A 21829-nucleotide genomic window follows, 5' to 3' on the forward strand; every position below is an offset into this window, starting at 1 on the left:
GGAGCCACCACAGAACTGAGCAGGAGAGTGAGTCAGGGACAAAAGGGGCACCTTAATTTGAGCCGGGGTGCCTAGGAACGCTTGCTCCAAAAATGAAGAAAACAGACATATGAGACATGGAATTGGTGGCAGAATACAATGGCAGTTTAATGAGAAGATACAACTTCAAAGAAACCGCAGAATAGAGACATAAAGTACAAAATACAGAATCCAGATAATCATACAGCTGTCATGATATTCTCTGTATCTTAATTAATGTACTGACAGAGAGAGAGAGAAAACACATCTATAAATGCATCATGAGAAACAAGTTACACCAAGGAAAATGTTACCTAGGAACACTCACGTTTACTCTTAGAGCAAGCATTCCTGCAATTACAATACAAAATCTTTTAAATGCAAAAGTAAAGAGAACAATGGTTAAACATAACATGACATTTCATATAGGTAAAATAGAATAAGATACTTCAAGCAAAGCAGAGCAAGACATTTTAAGCAAAGGAAGACAAGAGCTCCCAGCTCTTGGGGAAAACCTGCACAGCCTGTTAACCTACATACAGACGGCGAGGTAGTCCGTCGATATCTGTGGGTGCTCCCTTTTTATATCATTTTGTGGGCTCCTTTGCACGCTACATCTACCTACGTATGCTACCCAAAAGCTTCGTCTGCAGATTTTACCAGACATTTCGTCATTTACCCACTTAATGCTGACAATGGACTGGGTGAAAAGGTCAGTCTCTCAGGCCAATCGCTTATCGTAAGTTCCATAGAGCAAGCAGAAAATAATGGGTATTGTACGGGAATTCAATATATTCATGTACAAAATCTCCTCAGTTCTCCTAACTTGACGCTCTGCGGTTGCCACTTCCTTAAAAGCGGGAAACCTGCCCAGGAAGCAAGTACCAGTCCAGGATGCAGCCTACTGTATGTCGACAGCTTCAGTGGGATGTTGAACTTTGATACCGAGCACGGAGCACTCGGGTAGGGTGGGGGCTACTAGTTTGGAGCAGAAGGCCTCGCAGACCTGCCTTCAGACTGCTATACACTAAAATTGCAGAGCTATGGTCAATTTAACAAAGAGGCCTACATATTGAACAGAAGGGCCTACACAGGGGTTTTATGCTGGCTGAGTGGTAAGGATGTCTCAGGATAATTATATAGCAACACAGGACCCGCTGGTCAATTTAATACGGCCTACAAATGCGGCTGGCAGGGCAAGGACAAGGGTCTCATACTTCAGGTGTGGACAGAACGGGCCAGGGGCCCCCTGTGATACAAAATCTACCCTCCTTCAAGGCTGTGGCAATGTAATAGACCATTGTGGGCAGAAGGAAGAGGCAATGGTAGTACAACCATACATGCCAACAGACCCGATTCAGCCAGGAAACGTCCAATGTTTTTAAGCTCAAATGGGCTTCATTTGATCTGTCTCCTGTCTACAATATCCTCTTTTTCAATGTAACTCAAAGGGGAAAATCAATACCCCAGTTTTTTTTCAAAATCTCCCTCTTACCAAGTTCAAAATGTTCGCAAGTATGGTACATTGGATCATGGAAGAAAATGGGATAGGGACATGGACTTGGATAACAGAGGACAAGAGGGGCATGGAGAGGTGCACCAAACTGACCCTGCAGGGCAGGCATCAGGGTTTGCAGCAGCACAATACACCACACAGGGCATGCAGGACGGGAGTGCAGCACAACAATCCATAGAAAGCAAGAGGGAGGGGACAGGACCATGCACATGGACAACAGAGAACAGAGGGGCAAGAGGCAATGGTAGCTAGCTGACCATAATGGACAGACAGGAGAGAAAGCTGCAGCATTACAGACCATAAAGGGCAGTAGGGACGGATCAGGGGCATTACAATGGAACAGACAAGCCAGGAGGGAGGGAGTAGGGGTCTTCACATGTAAACAGAGGGCTGGGGGCAAGGGGGCAGGGCAGGAGCAGCAAGATAGCCATGGAGGTCAGGCAGGATGGGCACTAGAAGCAAGACACACCATGAAGAGCAACAGTGAGACTGTGATGGCATACACACAGACCATGGAGGGAAGGTGGGAGGGGGTCAGGGGCAGCTAACTGACCACACAGGGAAGGTGGGAGGGGCCATGGCAGCACAGAAGACCAATGGCTATGATGGGCAAGAAGGAGGGTGCAGGGGCATGCACAAAGGACGATGGAGGATAGAAGGGAGGGTCAGGACCTGTGCACAGACAAGAAAGTTCAGGGGAAGGGACCTCACAACAGACCACACGGGGCACGCAGGAGGAGCAGTTGCAGCACAACAGACCAGGGAGGGCAGAAGGGTGTGGCAGTACAATGGACCATGTAGGACAGGAGGAAGAGGATAGGGGCATGGCATGTGGACAGGCAGGGTGGAGGTGGCAGGGACAGGTTACAGTCATCTGACAATGCTAGGCAGGTGGGAGGGGAGTGGCAGCTCAACAGAACACTCAGAGTAGATAGGAGTGGCAGGTCCATGGGACATGGTGGGCAAAAAGGATGGAGCAGGGGCATGCACAAAGACATCGGAGGGCAGGGGGAAGGAGAATAGGGGCAGCAAGCTAAGCACAGAGTTTAAGCAGGAGGTCAATGATGGGGCATAGAATTGGGCAATGGAGGGCAGGAGGAGTGGACTGGTACATCATACTAAATTGAGGGCAGTGGCAGCACATCAGACCATGCATGGCAGGAGGGAGGAGGCTATTCCATGGATTCACACAACAGAGGATAGGGAGGAGGGGGATGGGGCAGCAAGCTAACTGTTCAGAGAAGGCGGGTATTAGGAACTTTATTGTTTTTAAAACATTGAGTCTGTGCGAACTACTTAAAATATGAACAAGTATGCAGCATAATCTCACTTTTATTCAGGAAGAAGAGGACGTTTGTGACTGTGACTCCGGGCTCACTTGGCAGAAACACCCCCTGACCCTCCACCCCCTATCGCAAAATGTAATGCCCGTGAAAAGGGTAGGTGAACACAGTGTTATATAGAACATAGTCCTGAGAGCACGATTGAAAATGAAAACTAGATATAGTGTATGGTATAAACTATGCACCAAAAAGTGTGATATAAGATGAACCGGGCGTGAAATATAATATGCAATACATTGTGCGCAATGACAGATTCATTGGAGAGCGCGAGATAGCACAGGCACTAGCGCGTGCTATGCGATATGCGCCTTGGAGTGTAATATGCACAGGGCAGTGTTGTGTAACCTAACTAGTCTCTAAAGTTGTAATATAAAATATGTGCTGGGGAGTGTAACGTTGCATATGCACTGTGACACAGATATGGATCGCAGATTGTAATATGTATGGCATAGCACTGTGCGTTATAACATAGGCATCGAGGAAGGCACGTTAGATGGGGCAATATAACCCGTGCGAAGACAAGTGTGGCATGACATATTCACGGGGTGGTGTTACAGTGCACATGGGCTAGAGAGTGTCATAGCATATGCACTAGCTAGTGGAATACAACACAGAGGTGTGTGGCACTCGGCAGGCAATGGTGGGTGTAACACAGCATTGGGCTCTGTCAGGAGCGCGCTGTGACTCTCAAGTGATGTTCATCCCCTTTCCAGAGAGTAAAATAAAAAGTATTACACATCCGGCAGTGGATGTGTGTTTTATTAACCGTGAGGGGGGTTCCTTGCATAGTTTTGGTCGAATTTTTGTCGAATCCCCTTTGAATGGCTTGGTGTGCATGTGTAATAAATGTGCCCGTCAATAGCTACCCATGTTTGTATAAATAAACGACAAGGGTGTCTACCGGGATTAGGCACGGTAGGGCATCAGACATGTCAGAGCTTCACTAGTAGTGTAAATACATTCCACGTGGATTCATTGCATGCATAGTCGCCTTTTAATGAATATCCCGCAAATCGTCATGGTGATAGGTACGTACGGTTTGTCCAGCATGTCCTAGGTGTGTCTATAAATAAATATTTTTTTAAAATAATAAAAACAGTGGCCGGCCCTAGGGATTGGGGTCAAAAAAATATAATTAGGAGACAGGCCCTGGGGGATGGGGTCATCAGGGCCAATAAATTAGAATAAGAAGGGGAACCACACAGCCCCCCTTCTTAAAAAATTAAAATAAATAAAAGACTGGCATCGTGCCGGAGGCCATGCCCCCTCCGTGCAGCACTCTGCAAACGCGCCCCCAACAGGCATCTCCAGTATGCGCCAGGGAGCTGCTCTGCAGACAGGTGTTCTGAGGCCAAGCCCCTTTTTACACCTCTCTGCAACGCAGCTCTGTGGCGCTTACTGGAGGTACCTAGGGGTCTAGTTTGACCCTAGGGACCCTTAGGATTCAAGGGGACTTAATCTCTCGACTTAGAACAGCCACAGGGCGCGTTTACACAGTGGTGAAGGGAGGGGACGGGGCCTGAGGTGACGTGTGCAAACACGCACTATGGCACGTTTTAAATTGGGGATATAATTTCCCTTCAATACTGAGGGCCCCTGGGGGCTAACTAGCCCACCAAGTGCTTCCAGTAAGCGCCACTGAGCTGCATTGCAAGGAGGTGGTCCAGGCCGTGCCACTTTTTACACCTCTCTGCAACACAGCTCTGTGGCATTTACTGGAGGTACCTAGTGGGCTAGTTGGACCCTAGGGACCCTCAGGATTCAAATGAACTTAATCTCCCAACTAAAAATGGACACAGGGCGTGTTTACACAGTGGTGAAGGGAGGGGACGGGGCCTGAGTTAACGTGTGCAAAAACGCCCTGTGGCCTGTTTTAAGAGGTAGTTTTAATCCCCATGCCCTATTATGTACTAGGGGCTTACAGAGGAGGTCATGCTAATCACAGGGGGACCCCAACGCATAATGTTCCCTAGTGTATGTAGGTGTTTTCACTGTATTCTAAGTGTCTTTTAACATAGCACTGGCTAGTCAGACTCAGTTACCACCAGTATCCGTCTGAAAAAGTTGAGGGTACAGGATGATTTTGCAACAAGGCTTCTTTCTGCTCTTCTTTTTGTTCTTTCTGCACGTTATCCTTCTTCCTGCACTTATCTTCGTATTTGAGGACTTCTGTTGCTTCTTTCTGCACTTCTTTTGTTTCTTTCTGTGCATTTTTTCTTCTTTCTTCACATGTCCTATCTCTGTAGGCATAGTTAGAAATTAGCATTTAAAAAACCTTGCAAATTCACTGAAAAAACCATGGGTTTCACACACGTTATAGTTAGGAATTAGCATTTAAAAAACCTTAGAAATTCAATGAAAAAACCAAAGGTTTCACACATGTTATAGTTAGCTGGACATTTCACTCGTAAAAAACCATTGAAATTCCCCCGTTATAGTTAGTTCAGCTAACTATAACTCGCGCGCCCGCAATGCACTGCTGATGACGTCACATATTACATCACTCATGACATGGTCAGTGACATCACTCATGACATCACTGATGACATCTCAAATGACATCACTGATGACATCACTGATGACATCATCCTTGTGATAGAGTGGCAGACCTCCTCTCACCCTAATATAACCTTTGATACACACATTCAAAAATAGAGACTAACATTTTCAAAACAATGGACATACCAATACCAGTTACAACAACCTCTTCAGTAATTCTAAGATCCACATACACATCCACTCATTCACCAACAGTCCTATACAGTCACTCATACATGTACTCACTCATCATATGTACTCATGCACCTATACATCCTGTTACACAATGCCACTCATCCATAGAGTTACTCACACACATAGTCACTCATGCTAATAAAGAATCAAACATACATTTACTTGCATATACAGTTATACACACACCACCATACTTACTTCTACGGAAACTTACACATACTTAGTCTTTTAAACAATCACTTATAGAAACACATACTTATTCATACAGGAACTCTTTCAATCTCTCACTCTCACATATACTCACATATATACACCAATAGTCACATATACTAGTTTAAAACATATGTAGTTACTCATAAAGACACTATGAGACAGTCATTCACTCACTAACACACCCATACACACACTCATCCACCCATACAGTCCTGCACACATGCTGTGTTCAACACATACAAACAGTGAGTCACTCATTCATGCACCTATGCACTACGTAATACCCCCCACCGAACCATGCAGACACTCAGACTGATACTCAAAAAACCAACTAATAACCTATATAGACACCCATGTAGCTACTCACCAACCCATGCAGCCACTTATACACAAAGTGAGAGACTGATACAGATATTTACATATTTAAACATTACTCACTAAGCCATGTATTCACTATGATACACTTAATCAGTCAGTTACACAATCAATTTTTCAAAAACAAATCATCCATTTAGACACTTATATACCCATTTATTCTTCCATCGACCTTGAGATATACATATATAAAACATATTTAATTTTCAGAAAAACACACATTCACTGGATGATGTCATCAGTGATGTCATCAGTGATGTCATTTGAGATGTCATCAGTGATGTCATGAGTGATGTCACTGACCATGTCATGAGTGATGTAATATGTGACGTCATCAGCAGTGCATTGCGGGCGCGCGAGTTATAGTTAGCTGAACTAACTATAACGGGGGAATTTCAATGGTTTTTTACGAGTGAAATGTCCAGCTAACTATAACATGTGTGAAACCTTTGGTTTTTTCATTGAATTTCTAAGGTTTTTTAAATGCTAATTCCTAACTATAACGTGTGTGAAACCCATGGTTTTTTCAGTGAATATATATATATATATTACCTACTGGCGGTCGCCAGTAGGTAGTTATAGTTAGGACCACGTTTCCATAGGAAATCCTCAACATTCTATTTTGAATAACTTTGACGCCGGTCGACGAATCCTCGCGAATTTTTCAAAATAGGTGGGGCGCTACGCTCCGCTCCTACCCTGAAAGTCTCGGGGGGATTCGTCAAGCGGGGGCTGAGATAAAAGGGGGGTCCCAAAACGCGTTTTTCCCATGCATTTTTCCATAGGACCTTTAGACAGGGCTACAGCCCGAACGGCTGAACAGAATTACTAGAAATTTGGCAGAGAGGTAGTCCTCAGGTCAAGAAAGTGCCTTTTGTAGGTTTGGTGTAAATCTGTTCAGTAGATTCTGAGAAAATAGCCTTTAAATCAATATATATATCTGAGCCAGCTTACGGTGCGCTTACGGTACGCTTACCGTACGCGTACGGTGGCGTGCGCGAGCGCGATTCTGATTGGCTCTTAGATCTTAGTAAACATTCGAATCGGCCGAAACCAGGAAGCGGCGGCCGCCATTTTCTCTCTCGCACTGAGAGTTAGGTTGTAAAATAAAGCCAAAAAACATGTAAAGGGGCTGTTTAGACAGCTCCCACACACATAGCCATGTTGAGGGAGTCCCCAAAGACCCCCCAATGCCAAAAAGGAATTTTATTATTTTTTCGCTAATTTCGCCGATTACGCTTACCGTACGAGTACGGTAAAAAATTATAAAAAAAAAAAAACTATCCACACTCTCCCCACCCCGTGTGCAATTGGTGGCCGCAGGCCACCAATTGTACATGGCTTACTAGAGGGGTGATAAACTAAAATATTTTAAACAAAAATAATAAAAGAAAAAATTATCCACACTCTCTCCACCCCGTGTGCAAATTTGTGCATGGCTTATAAAAATTACGAAAAATTAAAATATTACCTTTCAAAACGAAGTGCATCATATGTCCTCCATGTGCGCACGGTGCGCGAAGCGCATCGTGCGTACATGGCCCATCTAGCGTAACGTGGGCACGCGGTGCGCGTAGCGCACCGCGTGACCACCGTGCGTGCACGGCACTAACTGCGTAAAGTGGGCGCGCGGTGCGCGAAGCGCACCGCGTGCTTACTGTGCGCGCACGGAACGCACTGCGTTAAGTGGGCGCGCACGCCACGAATGGCGTAAAGTAACTTAGCATTTAAAAAACCGTACAAATTCACTGAAAAAACCATAGGTTTCACACACGTTATAGTTAGGAATTAGCATTTGAAAAACCTTGCAAATTCACTGAAAAAACCATAGGTTTCACACATGTTATAGTTAGCGGAAATTTTACTGATAAAAAACCAGTGAAATTCCCCCGTTATAGTTAGTGCAGGCAACTATAACTCACGCGACCGCAATCTTCTGCTGATGACATATGTGTCTTTATGAAAAAAAAATATTTGTAATATATGTATAGCTAAAAATGTATGGAAGAAGACATGGGCAAATAAGTGTCTAAATACAGTATTAGCATCAGCAGAGGATTGCGGTCGCGTGAGTTATAGTTGCCTGCACTAACTATAACGGGGGAATTTCACTGGTTTTTTATCAGTAAAATTTCCGCTAACTATAACATGTGTGAAACCTATGGTTTTTTCAGTGAATATATATATATATATATATATATATATATCCAAAAAGCACTTCTCCCCTTCCGGACAGCTTGGGACCCACGTAGAGTGGTGCACGCACCGGCAGAGAAATCCGGTTCGTAATATCATTAAAACATCTCCAAATATGTGCACTCTCAGAAACACGAACTCCGTACACTTAGGTGAAATCGCCGTTTATTCACAACGCGTTTCGCTCGACCTCGAGCTTGATCACGTGAATGTAGGCTATCGAATAGCGACACAACTTAATAGCAAACAACAATCATAGAAAGATGGACTAATGCGGTGGGTTACAGCGGACATCTTGTAACGATGTATAATAACGTAAAAGACTCATAACTGTCCCCAACATCGTCTAAATGAATCAATTGTAATTGAATAAAATATCCAAACATCTGTTGCAGCATATTATCAAAAAGACCAACTGGATTAGTGAAATGGAACCGAAATCGCTGTGAACATTCTGTGATCTGTGTTTTCAAATTAAACCACAAATATGCCAGAGCACCAACACAATAATCATCTAAAATTAGATGAGAAAAAACTTATTAACCGCATAAATTGCTGTTCAAACGGGAACATTACAAAAAGAGGACATAAAGGGGTCAAGTGCCTCATATTGTAAAAGCGAGCATCACAAGCATCGGTGAATTAAATCCCATGGAGTTCAAAGTCACTCTGCGGCTCCAAAGTTCCAAAAAGGAGTGTCCATCTTAAACACATTGGCAAAGAGGATATACATGATGAATAAAAATTCGTGACATTGAAAGGTAAATACCAAAACGACATCCTCATGTGTTCTCATGTTTCTATGTTGGTGTTGTAATCAGTTCAGCCATCCGAAAAAAGAAGAAGAAAAGGAGTGAGTGACATACATGTTCCTGTGTCGTGTAAAGGAGAGATGAGTGGCCCGTGCTGGTGAAAATTGATAGATGGGCCAAGTCCTTGGCTCCTATGTATAAAAAGAAACACAGGAAACCTAAATTAAGAAAAGGACAAAGGAGGGAGAACACTCAGTCATGGAGCAAAGGTAACTAGCAGTGTGCATCATGAAATAGTGACCCCATCATAGAGGAAGGGAGGGGGAAAGATACCCCTCGTCTGTTGCGACCACACATCCAATTATGTTAATGTTACACATAACACAACTATTAGATAAAAACATCACATGTTCTAATGAACTGATGTATAAAGAGAGAAATCAAGTAAGAAAAACGAGAAAACAGAAATAGCGAGAAGCAGCAGATTCGCACTAAAAATATATAAAAATATATATGTGCGTGTATATCATGCCTGGGTGTTGTCTTAGTGTCATAAGGATCATTCTCTGAGGTGTATTGACAACTCCTCATCTTGGTTTAATCCTGTTGGATTTTTTGTTTGAAAGTCTATGATCTATTTCGACTCTCTCTGTCTTAACATGAGTAACCTGTTCCCCCCCCTAGGGTGTTTTTCAATCTGTTCTAGGATGAAGAAACTCATGTCGTTGGTGTTTGAGGAGTGTTTCTCTCTAAAGTGACGCGCTACTGGGTATTTGGGGTCTTGATTTTTAATGGCCCTACCATGTTCCAGGATGCGCTTCTTGGCCATGCATGTGGTGCTGCCGATGTACCAGAGGTTGCACGTACACTCAATGGCATACACTACAAATGTGGAACTGCATGTGAGGAATTGGGTGAGTTCCTTACTGACACCGTTGTATCTGACATGTTTGCGAAAATTACTTTTGTTGCACGCTTTGCAATGGCCACAGGGGAAAAATCCCCTTAGGCCATGCAAGTCCTTTTGTGGGTAGATTGTGACATCACTGCGTACCAACATGTCTCTAAAGTTTCTCCCTCTCCTGAAAGTTATGTTAGGTCTGTCCGGAATCACTCCCCCAATAACGTTGTCACTCTTGAGGGTACCCCAATGTTTCGAAATAATGTGCCTGATCTTATTGGCATCCGTGCTGAAAGTAGTAATTATTCTGGGGGAGGCCTCTGCCTCTGTCTCATCACACGGTTTGTCAGCAATGGTAGTGGATCTATCTACCTGCTTCGCTCGATCAAATGCTCTCTTAAGTACCCATCTAGGATATCCTCTCTCAGTGAACCGAGTAATGATCTTGTTACTCTCAAGTTGGTATGTCTCCTCCGTATTGCAGTTCCTTTTGGCTCTCAACAGCTCACCATAAGGGATACTCCATTTCAGAGTATCCGGGTGGCTGCTGAGAGCATGCAAGATGCTGTTGCCTGCTGTACATTTTCTGAACAGGGAGGTATGTATCTTGTTCTCTCTTACCTCAAGCCTCACATCGAGGTATTCAGCATAGACATTGCTGATGTTCCCACTGAGTCTGATGTTGTACTCGTTGTCATTGAGTTTGTCAATGAACTCCTGGGCCTCCCGCTCAGTCCCCCTCCAGATGATGAACAAGTCGTCGATGTAGCGAAGCCACAACGACACATGCCCAAAACCTGAGGCAAGACCCGGATGGGATCGCACAGTCTCCTCCCAGCTCCCCATAAAAAGATTGGCGAAGCTGGGAGCAAAGCACGAACCCATCGCGGTACCTGTGATTTGGCGAAACAGAGAGCCATCAAACATGAATATATTATTCAACAGACAGAATTCTGTCATGTCCATGAGCATTGAGGTATGCTCACGAAACCTGATGGGTCTGTCCCTCAAATAATGTTTACACGCCTCCAAACCTTGCTGGTGATTTATAATGGTATAGAGGCTGTGTACATCGAGTGTGATCATAAGGAGCTCATCGTCCCATATGAAGTTGTCAATTTTCTTGAGGAAGTCCTTGGTATCACAAATGTAACTGGGTAGAGTCACAACATACTTCCCTCAAAAAATGATCTATGTACTTGGAGATACATTCCGTCACACTGCCTCTGGAGGAGACAATGGGTCGCCCTGGGGGTGTTTTGGGGTCCTTGTGTATCTTCGGAAGAAGATACAGGACAGGGAGGATAGGAAAATCCCTTTTCAGATATCCATATTCCTCCCAAGTCAGAATGCCTTTATTTTTCCAGCTTTCCAATAAATCCCAAATGGCCAGAATACTGTTGTTGTACCTGTCTGTGCTGACTTGTTCGTAGAAATTGTCGTCACCCAACTGCCTACAAGCTTCGTTGATGTATTGTTCACGGTCTAAAATGACAATATTGCCCCCTTTGTCCGCAAGGCGGATAATGATTTTTTTGTCTTCCATCAGCGATTTAAGGGCCTGTCTCTGCTTGAATGAAAGATTGGAATCTCTATTGGATTTAATTCTTTGACTCTTGAATCTGAATTCATTGAGTGCTTTGCTCACACATTCATGGAATGTGTCAATATTGTCGTGTGCTGACATCTTTCTATGATTGTTGTTTGCTATTAAGTTGTGTCGCTATTCGATAGCCTACATTCACGTGATCAAGCTCGAGGTCGAGCGAAACGCGTTGTGAATAAACGGCGATTTCACCTAAGTGTACGGAGTTCGTGTTTCTGAGAGTGCACATATTTGGAGATGTTTTAATGATATATATATATATATATATATATACACACACTCATACATATATATGCATATATATATGTGTGCATATGTGTGCGCGTAGAGAGTTAGAGGTAGAGAGTAGAGAGTGAGTAGTAGAGAGTAATAGAGTGAGTAATAGAGAGTGAGTAGTAGAGAGTAGTAGAGAGCGAGTAGTAGAGAGTGAGTAGTAGAGAGTAATAGAGAGTGAGTAGTAGAGAGTAGTAGAGTGAGTAGAGAGTAGAGTAGTAGAGAGTGAGTAGAGAGTGAGTAGAGAGTGAGTAGCAGAGAGTAATAGAGAGAGTAGTAGAGAGTGAGTAGGAGTGAGTAGTAGAGTGTATTAGAGAGTGAGTAGTAGTGAGTAGTAGAAAGTTAGTAGAGAGTAGTAGTGGGAGTAGAAGAGTGAGTAGTAGAGAGTGAGTAGGAAAGAGGGAGTAGTAGAGAGTAATAGAGTGAGTAGTGGAGAATGAGTAGTAGAGTGAGTAGTAGAGAGTAGTAGTGTGAGTAGTAGAGAGTAGATAGTAGAGTAGTAGAGAGTAGTAGAGAGTAGTAGAGAGTGAGCATTTTCAAAGTCATCAAACCCGGCAAGCTGCGTACTGAAAGCAGCCTTTTTAACAACAAAAACACACAAAAATGCGCACCTAGTTACACGGCGCGCGTTCCAACAAAATAAATACAAACTCAGTGTAAGCGGCATTTTTAAGAAACGTGCCGGTTAAGAATAAATAAATAACAACCATTTTTGTTGCTAGGAGCTGCGTACTTCCAAACTCTTCAAACCCCGGCAAGCTGCGTACTGAAAGCAGCCTTTTTAACAACAAAAACACACAAAAATGCGCACCAAGTTACACGGTGCGCGTTTCAACAAAATAAATACAAACTCAGTGTAAGCGACACCAGAAGCATTTGATTTACAGGCCCCGGCACCCTCAGTGCACTTTACTAGGTACTTACTAGTAAGTCAAACATGCCAATCATGGAAACACCAATCCATAATACAATTTACAATAGGAGCACTTTCACTGTAACACTGAACAGCAGTGAGAAAGTGCGCAGATACACTGAACCAGCAAAAACAGAGTCAAAACTAGGTCAGAAAGGAAAAAAACAGGGGAAACATGCCAAAAGATGGCAGGTATAACAGAGGCGTTTATAGTTATTGATAGATGTTGATGATGCGGAGAACCAGTTTCTAGAGAATATTGTCTGAAGGGGTCCTTACACCTAAGAAGGTTTGACAAGGGGGTCTCAACATCAAAAAGTTTGAAGACCACTGCGCTAGAGTCTGATCTTATTTTACCCAGTAAGAAATACCTTAGCCCTCTCTCGTAGGACTACTTTCTCACCCATCCACAATGTCACCTTAATTTATACAGAGCCCTAGTTCAGTTTGAAATAGGCTTTCAGTTTATGGATTAAGTGCTTGGAACAATCTGCGTTGACCAAGCACCAGGCGTTGAGTTGCCATATTGATTATTGGCCCCAGTAGAAGTGCAGTGCCACTGGGGAGTGATCAGAGACGCTCCTGGATAGAATATATGTGGACACAGTGCCTGGCACATCTGTTGCCGGCATTAAGAAATGTTTGATTCAGGACATACTTCCGTGTGCAGTGAACAAGTGTGTATATATGGTTGTATGTGGATGCCATGTTCTCCAGACATCTTAGAGGCCCATCTTTTGTTTAATGTCCTCGAAGACTCTCCTATACTTCTGAACCCAAGGGGTGTAGTCTGGGAAAATGAGGGTATGTGTGGATTAGAAGAGAGGAGGCAGCTGTGCTTTTGCCCCCTTAAGGATCCAGTTCTTGTACTTGAGGACCTTGACAATGAGAGGCCTGGGGAGACTCCCGAAAGAGGCTGTTGTGCCAAGCCTCCATGAGCCTGTTCGCTCCCCTCCCCATGCTGCAGTACTCACAGGGATCGACTGAAGGGTCACCCCGATTAACAGGGTACGTCATGTGGACCAGGATCGAATAGCCACATCGTCTCCACAGCCATGGCGTCTAGTCCAGAGGAGTGGAGAGAGAGGCCTCCTGCCTCCACAAGGCACTGGGTGCTATCGCGCCCCTGTAAAGCTCACTGGGTGCGACGGGTGGGCTGGTTCAGGATGGATATATGGCTTCTGCCCCTATTTTGATCCTCAATGCTGCTGCTCTTTGCAGTATCCAGGGTGGTCTCAGGTCGCTTTCCCATGATCTCATAGACGGGCGGGCAGGGGCGCTTGGGTGGCATAGTTCAGGCCCCGAAGGCAGTGCTGCCTCCCTCCACATGTCCAACTCGGCCTGATAGGGCTGGGGTGCGGCAGCCGTCAGAGAGATCCAATGCAGCCTTCCGCTGCCATTTTGCGGGACTAGTCGAGGCCAAGGAGTCGGCCGTGTGCCTCCTGTCGCTTTATGAGCCCCTCTGCAAGCTGGCTCCTAGGCACAGTGGGCTGTGCAGCAGGGCGGCCGGGTGACAGCTCGCCAGCAGCAGGGAGGATGATGATGGGATCGGGTGCCGGGCAGCTGCCCGGAGCATATACCTCTTTGACTTTTCTGCCATCCTTTCCTTAGTCCTCGCGTTGTTTTTGACCAGGTGTATCAATCTGAATCTGGGAATCAGAAGTAGGCAGCACAGTGATAAAGGCAACCTGTGACCCGAAGCCAAAACCAGAATGTATTCCATGGCCTGTCTCCATTATGCGACACGGTTCCATTTCACCTGGCCCATATGTTTTCTCATAGAGTCGGTTTTTTGGTGGGACACGGTGCCCTATATCGCTTCAACCCCCTTCATGCTGTGACTTTGTTTGGGGTGGGGGTTCACCCTGAACCCTTCCACTAACACCATCAGTCCTAATGCACTACTTTGAATTCTTTTTTATTTTTGTTCTGTTTGTTGTAGTAAGTGGTGCTGAGGGGACAGTGATTGGATGAGGTGGATGGAAAATTCTAGCAAACTAGCTGTAGGTCTACTAATTTATACAGTCCATTCCTGTCAGCCTTAAAATACCTTCACTTTCCTGATATGTAGTCATCATTACTAGGACAGTACCCTTTCACTGACTTCCTATCATGCTGCTTGCTTTTTAGGTCTCGACCTTGCTATCGCGTAAGCGTTCGCAAAGCGAGACTATAGAAAGCGGGTTTGAAAAGTGCTCCCAAAAAGCGGATTGCATGGCTAGCACGCGCACAATCATGAGCATCGTGCCGCCATGCAATCCGCCTTTTGGGAGCACTTCAAAGGGTTCGCTCCCCCGCCCCCAAGCGCGCGCGCCACGCTCCTCCGGGCTTGTCTTGTTTAGTGTCGTCAATAAAGATAAAACATTAGCGTGCAGCTGTTACAGTTGGGTTTGTAAACGCATTCGAGTAATTGCTGAGTGGTTTAAAACAGCATCACTTTCTTAAAACAGCAATTTTGCAACAGCATATCCCCACCAAAAGCACATTTTAAACGTGTAATTTGCAGCTGTCTACATGATTACAGAGGAAGGTGACGCAAAAACGATATTTATACAAAGACAAAACTGGCTTTTGAAAAACACTTCGGGGCTTTCAGTGCTCCGTGCTGTCTCAGTTTAAAAATTCAAAATGTGTGTTTTCTTTAATGCCTCATCTGTAGACTTGGGTGCCAATTACGATCCGGTAAAAAAATGGCCCGTACGACTCGTATCCGGTCTTTTTACCGTACGAATCGTACAAGTGCCGTACAAACTGCCAATTACGATTCGCATGGGAAAAAGCCCATACGAGTCGCATTGGGAATAACTCCCCACACGTCCTCGGGTCGGAAAACGTGTCCGACATGGCCACGGACGATTTACCGTACAAATGTGAAAAGTGAAGTCCGACCGCGGAATTACGATCCATCCCGTGCGTCCGATGTTACAACCGTATGATAAAAACACCGTACGCACCGAACTCCCATAGCAACCATGGAGACATGTGCCCGCATACGCGCCAAACACCCCCCCCCCCAGCCCCCGTACGTTCGAGTTGAACCCCCACCCAGCCCCCATACGTACGTGTCGAACCCCCCGTGTATGTACACCTGTGTACGTGTCGAACCCCCACCTGTGTATGTACACCCCTGTACGTGTCGTACCTCCCGTGTATCTACACCCGTGTACGTGTCGAACCCCCACCCGTGTATGTACACCCCTGTACGTGTCGAACCCCCACCCGTGTATGTACACCCCTGTACGTGTCGTACCCCCGTGCATCTACACCCGTGTACGTCAGAGTCGTACCCCCACCCGCGTATGCATGGAGCGTACCCCCACCACAACATCCTAAGTACGGAGCGCACCCCAGGCCCCAACATCACAACCGCATGTACGAGTCGTACCAAGCCACACACAAGGACAGCACTGTACAACAAAAAGGGGCATGTACACACCGTATACACGCTAAAAACGCACGTACACAACCAGGACAAACCAAAACGACACAAGAATACACCATTCGAATAGCACAAAGCCACAAAACATGTCCAACAACCACTAAAACAACACATTCACTGACCTGCAACTGCCAAAAACAAACAGAGGCCCAAAACACCACCACTCCTTATAACACACTCACCCAAAGTTCAAACACAGCCACACCCACCAATGGACCAATAAAAAGGGACCACACACACAAACCATGAGCCTTTGCAACAGACTCACTGCTGCCAGACCCCACAGACAACCTACAGCACCAGACTTGAACCTTTACTATACCTTACACTTGCACACCTTCACACACCCACCTTCACAAACACCCCCACATCACATTCACACACACACCCAAACAACCACACCCACACACCCACAACCATCCACACCACCCCCCCCACCATCCACACCCACACCCCTCAGCATGCCCACTAACAAGAATCCAAAGTTCACTAGCCGAGAGTTGGAGGTCCTTGTCGATGAAATCCTCAGAGTTGAGCCACACCTCTTTGGAACATTGGTCAGACAGACCAGCATTTCTGAAAAAACAGCCATGTGGCAGACCATCGTCGATGCTGTGAATGCTGTTGCGGACACCAGAAGGACCAGGCATGAATGCCAAGCCAGGTGGTACGATCTGCGGAGGAGGGTCAGAGCCAAAATGACCGACGACCACAACCAGGCCAACGTCATTGGAGGAGGGCCGCCCCGCAGAACCGTACACTACCATCCCTGGGAGGAGAGGGTGATGGCCATACTGCCGGTGGTGGCAGTCGACGGATTAGAAGGACTCCGAGACCCGGGTGAGTACATAAACAACTCACCTCACATGGGGGGAACGTCATCCACAACCAAACTCACAAACAGGCACGCAACCACCCCAAGCTATCGCATGACTCAACCACACTCCATGAACACGCACATGCCACTGGCGCCACCATGCCCCATGCACCCAGCTGGACAATGTCAAGTCACAGGCCACAGAAAACACCAACACATGACACGGTAAGCCAGATGGCGGGAGTGTGGGCCCAAAAAATCACATAGTGCAAATCAGAAGCAGACAACAATGCCCTCTGCCCATATGGCCTAGGTCACAGCCAGACAAACAGTGTGTCCCCACACAGGAAAGACTCGCCAGCAAATGGCGGACGCCTTGCATCAACACATGGAGGTGACGGCACGTTCTTGCACATGACAGCAGCCAATGAACAGCCAACACTGTGAAAGAGTGGCAGCACACACCACCACAGCAGCAGTGCAGACACACACACTACACCCAATGGGTGCCTGGAGACCAGAAACAAACTCACATCAACAATCCAAGGGCCATTCAAAGATCTGCTAACAGTGTGTGCCCAGGAAGCTGGGCTGAGGTGATAGAGGGTGACACACAGAGGGAGGGAGGAGGGTGACAGAGGGAGGGAGAAAGGGAGACAGAGGGAGACGGACAGAGGGAGGAGGTTGACAGAGGGAGACGGACAGAGGGAGGAGGCTGACACAGGGAGGGAGGGAGAGGGGGACATAGAGGGAGGGAGACACAGGGAGACGGACAGAGGGAGGAGGCTGACACACAGAGGGAGGGAGAGGGAGGGAGAGGGGGACAGAGAGGGAGGGAGACACAGGAAGACGGACAGAGGGAGGAGGCCGACACACAGAGGGAGGGAGAGGGGGACAGAGAGGGAGCGAGAAAGGGACACACAGGGAGAGTAAATCAGCCTTGTGGGGTGTGGGAATGTCTGCTAATCAGCAGGTATACTGCGTGCATGTAGACAAGGGTGGCCAGTGCCAGAACCCCCCCTCTTCTCCATGGCAAAACACAGGGCCATGTCACAACCTGTGCACGAGCACAACGACAGCTACCTGCATTATCTAAGTGTGTGGAACCACTCCATGTGCCCACGTACAGTGCAACACGGAAGGCGCCAATGCATGGTTCGCCACACCTGCCCACTCCACTGCTGACTGCAGTCACAATTGACGCAGCAACTAAGACTGTGCCACACATAGGTAAAGTCGCAAAAGCTGTGGCCAAGGGACCTACCCATGTACAAGTGCACTGTGAATGGAATGCAAGACATATCCAAATTCACAGAGGAAATGTGCCAACTTAGAAACCAATGAAACATGGATGTTGCATGGAACAAAATTAACATTGTCTCTCTCACACACAGGTCAACGTCGTGGATCACCCCCCAACACTGGGGGGGAAGACTCACAGGACCCGGCTCGGCGGGATGACGGAGCCACCGGCAGCGACGACTCTCACCACTCTGTGGACGACCCCGACCAACCTGGCCCCTCTGGTGTCCAACGACCTGCAGCACCTGCGTCAGGTACAACGGGGCCAACCACCACCCCCACTCCTGCCACATCCCAGGAGACACCCAGGATCCCTGCCCCACCACCACAAAGCAGCCAGGCTGGCCAGGAGGGACACGGTGTCCCGGGCACCCAGGAGGAGGCAGGCGACAACGCCAATGCCACCCCTCAGGGGTCCCGGAGACCCGATGTGCCCACAAGGGCAGGCCTGGTGCAAGTGGGCAGGGGTGGTGGGAGTGGAGGACGGCGGAGGCGCCAGCCTGACCAGTTGGCTGGGGAACCGGTATTTTCCCATGTCCGAAACATCCTGGACACATACCGGCAGGACACCACGGGCATGGCCCAGGTTGTGTCCACCCTCAACGATATGAAGGGGACCCTCGATGAGATCAAGACCCAGCAGGCCCAGCAACAGGCGGAGCAACATGCCTGTCTACTGCAACACCAACGGAGGATGGAGGACAGACAGGCTGAGCTCGTGACGGTGTTCACGGGAATTCACAGTACACTCCGTCGGATGGCCGACAACATGGGCAACCCTCCCTGTGCCAGAAGGCCTAGAACATCACCACCCACAGGGAGGGATCAGGAGGAGGAAACATCCGACGGAGCATCCCAAACATCGTCACGGCCTGCTTCTGAGGGTCCCCGCAGGAGGGCGGGTCGTCCACGGAAAAGACCGTGAGGGTCGGCGCAACAGCACCATCTCCCAGGACACCTGGCCTGGCACCTGGCCCACTGGAGCAACAGCATCACAGCATCAAAAGACATTCTCGGCCACATGGCCTTGCTGGTCACTGTCTGACCAATGTTGACAAAGACTGTGGCATGGACTCTGAGGATTTCAAATGGCAAGGACACCAACTCCCCCAGTGAACTTTGGATTCCACACACCCGGAAAGCTCCTCATGTCAACCCCCCCCCCCCCCCACTAAAATAAAAAGTCACACCATGAAGAGAAGATGCCTGTTGGTTGCATTATTACCTTACATGTGTCTTGTAAAGTTTAACCATGCCTGAGTTCTCTTTTGACTTCAACCATCCACACCCTGGGGCCTGAGTCTGGCACAGGACACACATGGGTCACAGTGTATTAGGCAAGACAGACATGGAGCACCATACACACCCGTGATGGGCCCAACCAGCTGAGGGGATGGCCGCACAACCGTGCCGACAGACATATTGAGTACAGCAACAGTCATGCGCAGAGGTCAGGGATCATGTGGAGTGTCCTGGGGGGCACCCAGGTATGTGTAGACAGGTGGCAGAACCATGTCCTGCAAGCTTGAGTCCGGTGGATGCAGAGAATGGTGGCATGGCCAACGTTGGATGCATGGGGATGGCACATGTCACAATACCCACACAGTCATGGACATCATGCACAATACACTGTCTAATCCCACACAAACTGCTTGCATCTTGCTACTCGACACATAGACACATAGCCACTATCACGGAAAACCATGCCAGACATGCCGGATGCACCGTGGCAACACACCAGCATTGACTGAGAAGAGGCACCTTGGAGGCATAGGGACACCTTTATTAGTCATGTATTCGGGATTGCAGAGGCAACTCGGAGCACACATGAACAGTTCATGTGGAGTAACATGTGGGTCCAACACTGGCACCCCCCTTCTGCAGCACAAATGCGTGATAGCCATGGAACTGGCACACAAGTGTCGGCTAACAGCTAAACACCCCCTGCTGCTGCTCACGGAGAGCCTGCCATACACCATTGATCCGCTGATGTGGAAGTCCCACAGCATGTCAAGCCAATGCAAACCGTATGTGTCCGAGGGCAGTGTTACACACATTGATGCCATCATCACATTCCACAATCCCATCACTGATGACTGTCAACAAGTCTGACCATCTATTCAGGTGTACCCAGCTGCATGTAATGTGTACCATGGTGATGCAACATGTCTGCAGAGGAACCAAACATCCACAGGGGCAGTGTGCATACATAGTGAACAACTGCCACACCCAATACACCCCTGATGCATCCCTTACCCTAAGGAGACTTCCAAACGTGTCCGTGCCTGTAACGCTGAGTCAGCACACGATGACGTGTCCATGAGGAATAGCAGTGCCACAACAATGCAAGCAGCAGACGGCAAGCGCAAGTACCTGGGGATGAGAGACACACAAGAAGTCAGCCACAAAAAGCACAGCCACTTGCATGTGCATGTACTCGACACATGTAAGGATGACCACATGCTAGGTCACAATTATGACTGGGGAAATACACCCATCACTGGCACCATCACTCCAGTGACACATCCACACACACCTCTGACTCACGTGCCATACATGCAGGTGGAGACACACATCGCAACACATGCCACACGGGGACCAATGCGTGCACACTCAGACACTGGTACTCACCACTAAGCAAAGAAGTCGCGTATGAGCCGAGTCCGGATGTCCTCTTGCGGCTCCACATCCTCCACATCACTAGCCCCATTGCCAAGTCCTTCATCCTCCATGGGTGGATGGTCCTGGTCATCTTGATCCAGGATGAGTGGCACAGCTTTCTCAACTGCCATGTTGTGCAGCATGCAGCAGACCATGAAGATTTTGCAGACCTTCGCCGGGGCATATGGGAGGGCGCCGCCGGTCTTGTGGAGGCATCGGAATCGGCTCTTCAGGAGGCCAAACGTCCTCTCTATCACTCGCCTTGTCCGGCCATGGGCGGTGTTGTAGCGGAGCTGGGCCGGCGTGATGGGGTTGCGGAGAGGTGTGATCAGCCATGGCATGTTGGGATAGCCAGCGTCCCCTACATGGAAAGCACATGGACATAAGTAGGACAGGAGAAGCGGTCGTGCTGGAAGTCTATGCAAAATACAGGACAGACAGAGTGTACCCACCAACAACACATGCCCGTTCGTTGCGCAGCTGCGTCATCATTTCAGGCATCCTGCTACGCCTCATGATGTAGGCATCGTGTGCTGATCCTGGAAAACGAGCACAGACATGTGAAATCACCATGTTGGACAGACACACCACAAGGGCATTGATGGAGTGGTAGTGCTTGCGATTCCGGTACGCTACCTCCTGTGCGTGTGGTGGTACCAAAGCCACATGTGTCCCATCTATGGACCCAATGACATGGGGCATCCCTCCCAGGGCATAGAATCCACGCTTGACCCCAGTCAACATTTCTGGGGTAGGAAAATGGATGAAGTC

General features: G+C 47.6%; 1 protein-coding gene across 4 annotated transcripts in view; it reads left to right on the top strand.

Annotated features, from left to right (window-relative positions):
- The window catches only part of TANC2 (tetratricopeptide repeat, ankyrin repeat and coiled-coil containing 2), a 2520149-nt gene that overhangs the window by 1646684 nt on the left and 851636 nt on the right, over positions 1-21829 (top strand). The window lies entirely within an intron of this gene.

The sequence above is a fragment of the Triturus cristatus genome, chromosome 1_1 (genome assembly GCF_964204655.1).
Source record: "Triturus cristatus chromosome 1_1, aTriCri1.1, whole genome shotgun sequence".
Lineage (NCBI taxonomy): Eukaryota > Metazoa > Chordata > Amphibia > Caudata > Salamandridae > Triturus > Triturus cristatus.